This window comes from Acartia tonsa, chromosome 7, assembly GCF_053477335.1.
Source record: "Acartia tonsa isolate MP-2025a chromosome 7, ASM5347733v1, whole genome shotgun sequence".
NCBI classification, from domain to species: domain Eukaryota; kingdom Metazoa; phylum Arthropoda; class Copepoda; order Calanoida; family Acartiidae; genus Acartia; species Acartia tonsa.
Genome location: NC_137266.1, coordinates 36,539,815 through 36,554,599, shown reverse-complemented (window position 1 = coordinate 36,554,599; position 14,785 = coordinate 36,539,815).

Below are 14,785 nucleotides of genomic sequence, written 5' to 3'. Positions count from 1 at the left end.
TATTTTTATAGAGAACAAGAACCTATAATTGTTTTTTCCATATTCCTACTGGTTGTATCAGAAAATCGGAAAACTCAGTTTTTTCTGACTCACCCTGTACATCCTCAATGATGATACACAAAATTAATCTTTCTGTAGATTACAATTATTTGTTGACAGGTTTGTACACTAAAATTAATTAACCAAAAAATTCAAAATTCAGTAAAAGTCTCCAAAGAAACTTTATTATAAAACTTTGGGGACTAATGTGATTAACAGCCCACTGTCCCCTCTCTCTCTGACTTTCTGTAGAGCTGTAACAAATGGCATGTCCAAACTTTTCAGCCAATACCCATAACCTACAAAAGGAGTATTTGACAAAATTATGTATGTAGCTGAATTCATCTCGATTGTCATATCCCTTTTGTTATTCCATTTGTTTTTCCTAAATAAATATCTGGATCCCATGTGAATGTAATACTTATAAGTCACCCCGGCACATAGCCAAATTTTTCCCTCTTCTACGCTCATTAACACATTTCTAGGGGCGCAGCTACTCTTTAACTTCCGTAGTTTATTAAATTAGCCATAGTGGTGTAAAAATTTAAGGTATCACAAGTACCTTTTTTTTATTTAGTTAATTGGATTGGTGGATAGATAAATTGATAGTTATTAGATAGATAGATACAAAGATGGAAAGATATTTAGGCAAATAGATTAGAAAATAGATAGATGGAGAAATGGATATATAAATGGATGGATGAGGTAAGTAGATTGATTGATGGATGGATGGATAGACAGATAGATTTATAGAAAGATTGAAAGTTAGGTAGATAAATTGAAAGGATGTATGTAAAAATAGATAAAGTAAAAAAATATCAATGTATTTTTTGCATATCTTTTTATCTATAAATATTCTCACGTTTGGACTAGTAGATGAAAAAATAGATAGATAAAAATAGATATAGACACAGATAGATAGATAATTAGATATATGAATATAACGAAAGAAAGAGTAAAAAAAAGAAAATAAGATTAATGTATCTAATTTGCATATTTTCTATTATAAAAAGATTATCTTCGCCTTATATACCTAAAGGATACAGTGTTATGGAAATGGAGAATAAACTTATATTCCCTCCCAATATTTGTGTAAAGTTTAGCCTTTGATAGCCAGTAAATCTAGGGGGGATTAGACTCTAATTACACTCCTTTTTTCCTACTTTTTATCGTATAATAAGAAATATCATAAGAAAACAAGGATGAAAGCGTCTTCGAAAGTAACGCAAATAGGTCTACAAATCGAATACTGACTTTTGAACTAAACTATTTCAGACAGGCTTTAACAATATAGATAGATTAACTATATCTTGTATATTACAACATAAAACATTATTTTAAGTAACATTTGCCATCCGCAAAAAACCGCAGCTTTAAATATGTAAGATATCCCAGGGAGTAAGAGAGGGGACAATGGGCAATTAATTCAATTTAAGAGTATTTGCTGAAAGACCTTAAATCCAGATTATTCCAGAAAATATGGAGGAAATTGTAAAGGGAGAGTTCATACAATACAGAAAACTATAAAATAAGAAGAAAGTTCCAAGAAAAAAGCATTCATTTGAAAATTTTATTACCAGCACATCAGACTGACGTAACCATTCTGTAATTAATAACTAGAAAAATCTCCCTGGAACCCATTCAACCCATAGCCCCATAACCCAAAATTTAATTGGATTCTTAGATTGTTTATTTAACAAATATCACAATAAAGTTTTTATCTATGAAATGATATTTTCTGGAGAGAAAAAAATTGTTAAATCCAGCCACATCAAAACAAATTAAGTTTATTGATACTTGTCTTCAATATTCAAAACTAACAAACGAGTTAGCGGCATTTTGTGCGCTAGTACCCAGAGTCAGTCAGAAACTGCTAAATTCTTGAACATTCCCTTTAAGCCAATACCTAAAGTCTGAGACTCCTAAAAATTGAATATTCGATCCATTGTCCCCTCCCTTACTCCCTGAAGCTATACTCATTTTATATCCGAACATCCCTGATTTTATTACACAAAATTACCGTTTCAGGCTTCTGTAGATTAAAATTAGTGGTTGAAACGTTTAAACACTCAACTTTATGAATCAACCAATCAAAATTCACTAAAGTCCTGAAAGTTGTCAAGCCAACGAATATAAAATTGTTATTATAAAATTTTGGGGACTAGTGTAACAACAACAGCCCATTATCCCCTCTCTCTCTGCAAGTTATGTCATTATAAAAAGTTTGAAGGAGGTGGGTTCAGGCGTGCTCAGAATAATTGTGGAAGGAGGGGGGGGGGGAGCTCGAAACCAAAACCAAAGAAGTAGGGGGGGGGGGGGGAGAGGGCTTTTGTGAATTTTAGGCATGCAAGCATTACCAAAAATTAATTTTGATTTCAAAACAATTTTGAGCTTTGAACAACCATTTTTTTTGTCCAAATGGGAGTGTAATTTTTCAAATAGTTCATTTAAAAGGGGATTAAAATCATTGCTTTATTGTCTAACGTTCTTCTTGTTCTTAGACTTCTATGATCTGACAGAATGAGTTATTTAAAATGTTTTTTAATCTTTAATATGACGGGAATTAATTAGGTAATAATAAAATTCTATTATTAAAAATTAATTTCGTATTCTCTGTTTAATAAATATTCTTGTTCTAGTGAAATATAACTTAATTTGTGTCTTTTTGACATAAGCAACGCATTTGATATATATTTTTATCCCTAATCCTATTATTTTTTTGTCTGTAGCTTAAAATTTCAATAATTACAGAATCAATTGAGATTTCCATTTGTGGAAGCTTCTTATAGGTCCTTGGTTGGTTTTAGGCTATTTAATATTTATATTTTAAATTTGGCTATTTTCCTACTTTCTTTACTCCTTCCAATAAAAATACCTAGATGCTGGGAGTGCAATAACTAGTATACTAATTAAGTAGCAGGACGATTGTCTGTCCATAGTAAAGATCTATATATGGTTCTTCTTTAAAAAGAAGCTTCTTATAGGTCCATGAAAGGTTTATGATTGTTTATAGGAAGAGTGCCATATACATCTTAAGTAAATAACCCCCTTCTCTATAAAAAAAAATCCTTTTTTTAAAAGCTAAAATTTAAAGTAGAGGGTCGACTGATATCATCTTTAGGAAAGCTTCTTTATAAAAAAATCTTTCGATTATGAATCTTTCTATCTAAGTGATTATTTTCTCCCCTCTACATGTGTTATTCTGTGTGTGTGTGTGTGTGTATTTGTGAGTGTGTGTTGAAGTTCCTCTTGAAAGTTACCTTATCCCCTACTCTGAATTAATAGAGTAAACCTAGACTGTCACTTAGCAACCCTACTACTTTCCTTCTCTTGTTCAAATTCCTTTTAGAATGGTTTTGCTAATAATAATGTAGTTTTAGACCTATATTGTAGGTCTCAAGGCACTAAAATTCTAGTTGCACTTTATATGTTTTAACACCTTAACCTGATTTTTTAAAAATTTTCCCTGAAATAGACAATGGTTGGTCTATGTATGTGTTTACTTACTACTCAAATTCTATAGATCTTTGGTTGATCAATGTATATTCCCTACTAAGTTTTCTACAGTGCCTACACTTTTAAAAGTGCTGCACGACCTTGGAGTAATTTTTGATCAATCTATGTTTACTTACTCTAATGTGATATATCTCCTTGGTTTATCAATGTATCTTTCCTACTATCTCCATCCCCTCTTTGAAAACACCCCCTCCTTATGTTCCCCTACTACAGTCCTAAAGAAAGCTATGATTAGTCTATGTATACTTACTCTAATGTGATATATCTCCTTGGTTTATCAATGTATCTTTCCTGTCCATCCCCGCCCCCCTAAATTTGTTCCCCTTTTTATCACCATCACAGTTTGTTGGAAGTGGAATGAAGATTAAAAATATTTCAGCTAAAAAGTCATATTAAAGATGTGATAACAATAATAGTTAGAGTAAATAGAAAGCCTTCGCCAATAGACAGACACAAATCTAAACAATGCACAATTATTCAGGGAGGGAGGGGAAATAAGGCTGTTTATTTCACAAGTCCCTAAAGTTTTCTTATTTAACTTTGGTAACTTTTGTTGTATTTTAATTGGTTTAATTATCCAGTTGAGTGTCCGAACGTTTCAACCATTAATTTTATCTACACAGGAGGAAATTTTGTGTATTAACATTGGTATCAGGTATCAGGTATCAGAATTCAGCAGGCCTCAGGAAGTTGGGCGACTTGTCCAAGGCAGGGACCAAACTTATGCTACGCACTTGTCCACAGACCCATCTGCTTTGTTACCACTGCTCTTAGCTAACAAACCTAAATAGTATATGTTAGCTATCTCTTGTTGTGACATGGTGTCCCATGTCCGCCTATAATATATGTTTCTCTAAAATTGTGGTTTTAAACTCTAAATTTTCCTGTTCTGTACATAAATTTTAATATGTGCTTAAGGCTCAAGGTATGGAAGTCTTTGGTCCGTATGGTGTTGTTACCAAATAGCTCCAGCCTGAGCCTGTTGTATCTGGGGCAGTAGCCGATGAGGTGTTCGATGGTTTCCTCATGGGATCCACACTGTTGACAGCCTGGGTTGTCTGTCAGGTTCATTCTAAATAACATTGAGGATTTGCTTCAATATATTTGCCATTGTCTTATCCCTTAAGATCTCTGATAATCAATACTTTGTCCAGGGAGGAAGGAGATATTGGATTGTATTTTTTAAAACTTTAGGGACTGTTATAAGATCTTGATTAGGTTGTACAAACCTTCAATGTCCAAACTTTCCTCAAAATATATTTGATCTACAGAAATAGTTATTTTTGTAATTGGGGATAAACATTAATTTTTCTCCAAAAACTTATTCATTAAGATCCCTCATATTTATTAAAAATGATGTAAATTGCCATATTTTATGCCCATTTCTGCTTCAAGACCACTGTGCCCTTCCATATTTGCTGACCTAGTGCAACAATCTTGTCAACAGAGAGAGAGAGAGAGAGAGAGAGAGAGAGAGAGAGAGAGGTTTTATAAGAAACTGAATACCACCCTGTTCAACCGGGGAGCAGTGTGCTGACATAATATAGTTAACATATATCGACAAAATAATAAAATTTCGTAATATATTGATCATAATCACAGGGATCTAAAGGGATAAGACATTGGCTAAAAAATTGATGTACATCCCTTATGATGACACACAAAATTACCCTTCTGTAGTTGACAAGTTAGTGAAACGTTTGAACACTCAACGTATAAACCAACCAATCAAGTTGTTAAGCCAACGAATAAGAAAACGTTATTATAAATTTGAGGACTAGTGTAATAAACAGCCGATTGTCCCCTCCCCTTCTACCATAATTTACTTAAGAAAGACATGATCTCATAAAAAATTCTTTGGCCTTTTTTAAAAATATTGGACTGTCGATATTATGTCAGCGATGACCTCTTTTCACTGTAGCAATATAGCCATTGTAAATAATTTTACAGTATGGCTTCGAAACCGGTTTATATACGCTAGATTAGAAACTGTTCTAAGCCAAACTGAAGAGCATCGTATTATAGACAGTTTTCAACGAATATTAAAATAAAAACATGATTAATACAGGGCGACCACTGCCTTTTTGATATTAATATTGAAAATAACGTACTACAAAAAAATTACAATGAACACAATAACGTACATTTTTTTGAAAAAATAACGTACAATAACGTACCATAAAGCACATATACATCTATATTACAAAGTAGTACGATGTCTGTCTGTCTGTCTGTTGCTTAAGATCTCAGTAACCACTGAACCGATTGTGCTCTGCTCTTCAGGGAATATACCTACTGGTCCTGGGATAGTTTTAAGCTATTTTCTTGGTGGGTGGGACACCCCCAACCCCCCCAAAACTGAAAAATACCCCCCCCCCAGAAAAAAAATCCTTTTTTTTAAAAACTGAAATCAAAAAAGGGAAGGGGAGTTAGACTACCCCCACCAAAAAAAATTCTGCCCCGCCCCCCCCCCCCCCAAATAAATCCGGTACCTAGAGGTCTATCCAAAAAATCTTAAAGTTGCGGGTATTTCATCATATAAGAATGATTTTATCATTAATAACCTATCCCCTCAGTCCAAAGATAAAGCCTATACTCCAGGTTTACGCAAATGTGTCAAAACTCCCCCCCCCCCCCCTTTAGTTTAGAGGATTTTTTTATATTTACTGAAAAGCTTGATTGAGTTGAGTTTTTTTATTTTATGGAAGCTTCACTATGACGTCATAAATCCCAGGATAAATTGATAAAATGGTGCGCGAAGCACGGAGAAATTTTTTTGGTAGTTTTTATGAAATACAAATACATTAATGATTACTAATACTAATCATACATTACAGAAAAACGTACAACAACGTATGCTGAAATGTTCATATTGTACACAAAAATCAATAACGAACAAAAACGTACCATAAAACCTTAAAGTGGTGTTCAATATGAACATAATGTACATAGTGGTCACCCTGTTAATACCAGTTTTGTTAATTGGTTTTTATCTTATATATTTTTTTCATTTTAATATCGGCGTAAAGCTGACTATAATATATACGATGCTATTAATAACTAATAATTAAAAAGTTAGCATCCTTTTCAAACTGTTTGACCGATTTTTTTGTGCTTTTATACTCATGGATGTTGTACACCAATTTTTCTAAAACGGTTTTTAAAAATTAAGGTATGCCATAAAAACAAAATAATATTTCGACAATCTAGAATAATTGATACTTATAGTATATAGTTTAAGGATTCAATAAAAACATCATTTAAAATTGACTGTTTTTAAAGCAGTTTTTTGATTGATGAATAATTTATGAAAAAACAACTGCATTGTATATTATTTATGTTTCTATAATGCTATGAAAAATGAAAATAGCAATATACTAGACTAATTTTATTAAAATGAAATTAAAATTAGTTTCAAACTTTGAGGGGGTAAACACTACATTATTCTCCCACTTGAAGTTTAAGGCCTAAATACTTAAAAAAATTAGTTTGTTTCTGTGAACACCTTTATTTGAATATTCATATTTCTGACGTCACACATATATATATACACACAGGGAGGGAGGGGACATTGGACTTTTTAATGCACTTGTCCCCAACGTTTTATAATAACGTTTTCTTATTCGTTGGCTTCATAACTTTGGGGACTTAAATTTTGAATGGTTAGTTTAATTATTAAGTGCAGTTTAAATCACGAATTGTAATCTACAGAAGGTGTGATTTTGTGTACCATTATTGGGGATGTACATCAATTTATCGGCCATTATCCTATCCCTGTAGATCCCTGATATAAATGAGGAAAACTAAGCTGAAAACATTGGCAATTATGAAATATATCCATAAGTAGCGTAGCTTTGATAATACTTAACAATACACATTCGTATAAGGAAGATCGATTACGACAAAGACCAAGAAAGCTTTTAATAACGTAAGGTCATTATTGATTAACACAAAGTGGAAAAGTAAAATTCATAGTAAAGTGATAGTAGCTACCACAACGTTCATTTATACTTAAACTAGCGGCTTCGCCCCTAGCCTCTAGGGGCTTTTCCCCAAGAAGTTTGCTCAATCTAATTTTTCGTGTTTTAGATTTTAAAGAAAATAAAAAAAAAATTTGGGGGGGGGGGGAGTCGACGCCACTATTTTAATTTTAGTTTTAAATAGAAAATTTTTTTGGGGGGGGTTAGGGTGTCCCACTCCCCAAGAAAATAGTTATAAACCTTCCCGGGACCTATGAGAAGCTACCCTGTAAAGGAGAACCCGATCGGTTCAGCAGTTAGCGAGATCCTTCGCTACAAACAGACAAACAAACAGACAGACATCGTTCTACTTTGTATTATAGATAAGTAAACGGAGTATTTTTCATATTCTATGATATCATATGCATATATGAAGCATATAAATGAGGGATAAGACAATATGAAGATAAATTTATGTACATTCCCGATTTTGAAGAATAAAATTAACCATTCTGTAGAATAGAATTATAGGTCTTAATATTTTTCAAGATTTAACCAAAAGTTTTTGCAGCCAACGAATTAGAGACCGTGTTTATAAATTTTTAAAATCTTTACCAGAAAGTCAATTTGTAAAATTTATTTTTTAACGCAAAAAACTATTGAGTATTCTGTACTGAAAAATATTATAGTTCCTAACCCACATTTGTCTTTTAAAATTATTCTAGCTTTTGGCGAAAAAAGACAGGCGGACAGACATCGTTTTATTCATTATAGTAACAGTTTCTTATGAATGCTGCCATCCTTGTTTTATATCTATTTTAAGAACTTAAAACCTTAATTTCTTAGAATGAAAAATAAAATTAGATTTATAAATCTAAAATGTTTTGATAATCAAAGGAAAAGATGTTTTTATATTTCCTATTTATAGTTTAAAAGTCGAGTTATGTTCTAGATAAAAAAAACAAGCATGACAACTAGGGTTGGCAATCCGAATCCGAATCTGGGATCCGGAATCCGCCCAATTTTTGGTCAAATTTGGAATCCGAATCCGGAATCCGTTTTTTAATAGTGTATTCGGATTCTTAATTGGTAGGCTTAAATTAGCGTCTTGAGTTTATTCTTTCAACTCCCCCTTTTAGAAGGCAAAATTTCTCATCATTATATATAAAAATCTTTTAAAATCTGGTTCGATTCTCGGAAGTGAATTATAGAGAAAACCAAGGACATTAACTTTTAGGACATATAAAGCACTTAATTTTTATAATTTTTTTAAAAAAGCCTTTTAAAATATTGCTAGAATCCGGAATCAGCCAAAAATAAAAATCCGGAATCCGCGGGAATCCGCCATTTATTGGACGGATTCTTGTAAGAATCCGAATCCGGTACAAAACTTTAACGGATTGCCATCCCTAATGACAACATCCATAAGAAGCGTAGCACAAAAAAAACGTGGATAGACAAACGGACAAAGTTAGACAAAATCCGCCTTAACAACGAACGTACATACAAGCTCTAACTATAAAAGGCTTCGCTGTTAAAATATTTACAGATATATTTTTTGACTAAACATTTATTTCTGACTAAAGTAATATTAATTCACTAACAAAAAACATTAAGAAAAAATAACAATAAACTATACTAACAAAATCCCTTCTTTCCAATAGATATCATTTAGTAGATAAATATAAACTTTAAGAGTACTACCTAGTCATCTTACATTAACTTACATTGATAAAGGGGGGGGGGGGGTGATGTTGTGACTCGTGCTTTTAAAGATATTAAAACAAAATCTTTTTAGGTAGGTCAGTACAAAATATTAGAATAAAAAATGGCGGCGGTACCGCCGCTCCCGCAGTCCCCGCCGTTTTCCGCCGCCAAAAAAAAGTTATGGCATTTCTCGCCAAATTAGGCAATTCGGAATTATTTGAGACCATGTTATTTTTTTCAAAAAATTTTCCCTTTTTTTGGCGGCGGCGGAAAATGGCGGTGAACGGCGGTCCCGCCGCCGTTTTTTTTAAAGATACCAAAACTTGGGGTAATTAGTGACCCAGCCCAAAGGATTTTACCCAATTATCTCTAAAACTAAGGGAGTAGCACCCAAAATAAATTGCTGGTATTTCGTGGCACGAATCACCACCCCCCCCCTTTATAGTGCTTTCCCCTATATTTGCTTTTCGAGCACGAACCAATACCCCTTAAAAAATATTTAAAAGTTGAGGGTAGTAATAGTTTTCATCCCATACCCCCTGTATTGTCTAATTCGAGGGGGGGGGGGGGTGTCTTTGCTCGACTAAGCACTAAACACCGCCAAATTTAAAATAAGTCTATATTCTAACATTGTGACTTGTAATTAAATTGCAAGAGGGGAAGGGAAGCTTGTTGATACACCATACCAATTTTTTCCTAATCAATTATACATGTTAAAAACTGGTTACATTGAGTAATAGACATTTGTTTATGGCAAAAAAATAACTTTTAAACTTAACAAAATTGTTCATAAAAAAGGTTTTATCAATTTTATAATTGTTATTTTCTCACATCGTATTACAAACAGCTTTCGCAATATGAAATGTACAATTATAGTTTTCTTGTGTTTTCAGCATGGCTTTTCCCCATGGAGCCAACCAAAATAAAATCCTATCGTTTTTCATTTTCCTTTTTGTAAAAAACTGTTTATAATGCGATAAATATAAGTATTATTTTTTCTCTAGGTAATAACTTTTAGATCCATTTTAGTAACAATTTGTTAAGACATAATTATTGAAAGATATCATTTTTATGTTTCTTTGTGTAATGAACATTTTTGTTAAAAAATTTATAAAAAATTTCCATTTGAGTATCTGATAACGAAATCTGACAAACAAAAATAAGAATAAATATAAATAAAATCATTTATAGTATAGGTACACATAAAAGAATTACAACAAATTTTTTTTTACTAAATTATTTTAACTATGACAAGTACTTTTAAGTACTTTTGTGGTTTCTCTAAAAGTGTTAGTCGATCATAGAAGCCCCCCCCCCCTCCCTACCTTGTACATTGAAATAGATTGACATTAAGAAGAGGTAAGAGTAGGGTATTTTTTTCTGAGGTATAGGCCTCCAAAACAAGGTTTAGCCATTATTTTCAAAAAAAGTTTAAACCGAGGGGGTGGGGAGGAGTTTGGTGCTCGCTTAGCACTTTGAGGAAAAGCACAAGTATTTCATTTTTAAAAGGTTATACAAAGAAAGGTATTTTGAGTAATTTTTAAGGCTGTTTGCTGACGACACCGTTTAGGGTTGTTGCACATGCACATCATTACAACTTGCCTTAAGACATAATAAAATGCCCAAATAATGTACATGTAGCAGACGGCTGAAGAAAATGCGCGTAAAATAGAATAGTTATATTATAAAGTCTAAACTATTTCAAACTAGTTTTTGACTAGGTTTAGCCGGTTCTAATGATGGGCGTATTTAAGTTGTGCGGCCGGCCGTTTGCTCGCAAGCAGCCTTTAAAGTTACAAAAAATACTTTCTTCGTATACCTATTTAACTTTTTACAGAACAACTATAATATTCTCTTTAACAAAAAAAAACACAAAATATTGCAATATTTCATTAGTAAATGCCTTTTAAATAAATAAACTGCGAACCAAAAAAATAGGCAAATCCGAATTTTCAAAATTGCAGCTTCATTATTCATTTGGGACGGATTTACTGTAAATATAATATGTAGATGCATCTTTTTGTTACAAGTTTCCACCGTTGATTTTTTATTAATCAGCACCAATGAAGCACAAGATCTCAAAAACAGCATTTTGGGTAAAAACTGGTGAACCAAAAAGATATGCAAATCCAAAACAAATCAATGGGAAAACGATTTTTTTGCACTTTTCTTCTGTTTTAAAGATTGATTCTGATAAAATCACAATTTTTAAAAGGATTTATGCATTAATTATTATGAAATGTAGTATAAGGTAGAAATTAATGATTTTTTAAAATAAGAAATATTAGAAAAAAAGAAATTCAATCCCTATCACTTTAGAGGTCAGCTGCTGACCTCCAGTTTAATGGATGTAGCCTAATACATGTTAAAGATAAAAATTACCCTGAAAAGTATACAAAAATGCTTTTTAATGTGTTAAAAAAAAACATTTTAAAATCTTGATTTTGAGGATGATGTCCTTTCAGATGCTCCTATTGGTGATGATGGTAAGCCAAATGTTATATAAGTACATGCCCATTACAACAACTTGTCTATTAACCTATGTACCATTTTTTGTAGTCATAGCAATCTCCAATGGAGCCAACCGACAAGAAATATAAACATCTTCTAAAAACGACAGTATTTACCTTATTCATTTGAGTAATTAAAATTGCAATTTTTTTGTTTTTTAATCCTGATTGGCTGGAGGCTGCTATTAATACAAAAATTGGACCATAGTTCAATATATAAGTTGTCATCATGGTCATGCACTTTGATAACATTTGGCTTACCATCACTACCCATAGGAGCATCTTAAAGGCCATCATCCTCAAAATCAAGATTTTAAAATGGATTTTTTTAACACATTAAAAATCATTTTTGTATACTTTTGGTAGTAATTACTATTTTCAATATGTATTTAGCTTCATCCATAAGACTGGAGGTCAGCAACTGTCCTCTAAAGTAATAGGGGTCGAATTTCTTTTTTTAAAATATTTCTTATTTTAAAAAATCATTAATTTCTACCTTATACTACATTTCATAATAATTAATGCATAAATCCCTAAAAAAATTGTTAATTTATCAGAATCAATCTTTAAAACAGAAGAAAGATGCAAAATAATCGTTTTTCTATTGATTTGTTTTGGATTTGCATATCTTTTTGGTTCACCAGTTTTTACCCAAAATGCTGTTTTTGAGATCTTGTGCTTCAGTGGTGCTGATTAATAAAAAATTAACGGTGGAAACTTGTAACAAAAAGATGCATCTACATTTTATATTTACAGTAAAATCATCCTAAATGAATATTAAAGCTGCTATTCTGCAAATTTAGATTTGCCTATTTTTTTGGTTCGCAGTTTAAAAGGGAGGTAGAAAACAATGGAAGCTAACCTAACATCTATTCTAAATAATAAAATGCTTCCAAGGGCAATTATGAAATTTATCTCCACTTTTATTTGTTAAAAGGGGACTATCCACGAACGACAGCATGTGATTCTAAGCACCTTCCAGCATTGTAATTTTTTAATGAATATACTAGGTTTAAGTGTAATATTTGGTTTATCGACTAAAAAGTTAGGTTTCACCATGGTTTTATATGAAAAAAACTTTAAAATTTAAAGCATTTTTCGATGAATTGTCATCAAATTCTTTGTTGAGTTCAAAGAACCAAATAAAATAATAGGACAGAAAAAAGCATCAAATGCTGTAAATTGCAAAAGTACATTAATTAAACTGTTTACAATATTACAAGTTACCAACTTTTTTTCTAAATAGGTATACATTTTTAATCAAAATAATTACTATTGTGTCAAAGCTTTTAAACATCAAAAAATGCTTTACATTTCAAAGTTTTTTTCATATAAAAGTCCAGTGTTGCGGATCCGCATTGATTGTATGCGGATCCGGATCCTCCAAATTTGGTCAGTGCGGATCCGGATCCAGATCAGACCGGATCCAGATCCTTGACAATAAAAATAAAATCACCGACCAGGGGTATACGAAAAGGGAAGGGGAGATTATATACAATGTGAGAGAGAAGAGTGTGGGAGTGAATCAGCTGATCTTAACAAGGTTTCCAGATATTTCAAAATTTGTAAGTGACTATTTTATATAAATTTAGGTAGATTTTTCCATAAATTTATACCCCAGGATCCGGATCCGGATCCGGATCCTTGGACTCAAAAAAATGCAGATCCTTGCAGATCTGGATACACAACACTGTATAAAACCATGGTGAAACTTAACTTTTTAGTCGATAAACCAAATAGTATTACACATAAACCTAGTATATTCACTAAAAAATTACTATAGATCAATGCTGGAAGGTGCTTAGAATCACTTGCTCTCGTTTGTGGATAGTCCCCTTTATACATGTATATTTGAATTGCGGACTATAAAAGTCTTATTTAAAAAAATTATTCAATATCACACATTATGGTTTGATGGAGTAATGCATAGATTTTTTAAAGATGGATTTCAATGAGATCAACATGAGAATTATTCCAATATCGCAGCTACTTAATAACTAGGAGTTTTCCCCTTAAACAAGAATGACAACATCCATTAAAGCAAAGGAAATCAATTATAAGGATCTACATAGCGCGTGACTGCGCTTTTACTTTTAAAGAACAAGAATTTGAGGTAAATATGTAGTTTAATAGCCAAATTACAAGATACTTTATATGGACCTGCTAACATTCTAGGCTTAATTATAGAGATGTTTTTTGTGGTGTAATAATATTATACAGTTTGTATGCTTGCTAAATTAAAATCAACAGGCAAAGTTTTAAATCTATAGAACAAATCTAACATGTCATAATTAAAAATCAATGCTGTCCGACCCCTAAATGAAGAAAAGCTTCGCTTTAAACTGACATGGTTACATCTACTACAGAATAGTTATTTATCGCATCGTATTATAGACAGCTTTTCGCGGATATTAAAATGTAAAGTTTAAATTTTATGATTATTCATTCCCATATAACCAACCCCTTAAATAGTGGATGTAAATATTCATTCCATTGCAAAAAAACGCGATCTTTGGTTTGTTTAAATGTCCATTTATTTAGCATTTTTCAAGAATGTCAAGCGTGGGAAAATTTTTAGAATGTGGGAACCATTTATTTTGATTTAAATGGTACATATGATTTTCCTTTAAATTCATTTTTTGGACCCGTGAGAAAATTTTTTTAACGTGAGAACCATTTAATTTTCATTGAATTTCATTTTTTGGAAGTGTGGGAAAAACAGGAAAAAAATATGTTTTAGTATAAAGAAATGCTCTATCAGTTTCAAACCTATTTCATTCGATAGATCATACTGACTTTGGAAAAACTGTCAGACCGATTTTTGAAATTCAATCTGTGAAAAAAGATATTCAAGTTTTAATTTTTTGTTTTGAAAATATTATTTTACATGTATTGACGCCATCTTGGATTATGATAATTTTTTTTCTAAAATATTTTTAAAAAATTAACTTTTTACAATAAAAAAATCTTTGAACTTAAATTGACCAATAATTCAAAGATTTTTTCTCTTTGATTTGGAATATTTTTTATGATTTTTATTTTTAATGTCAAATA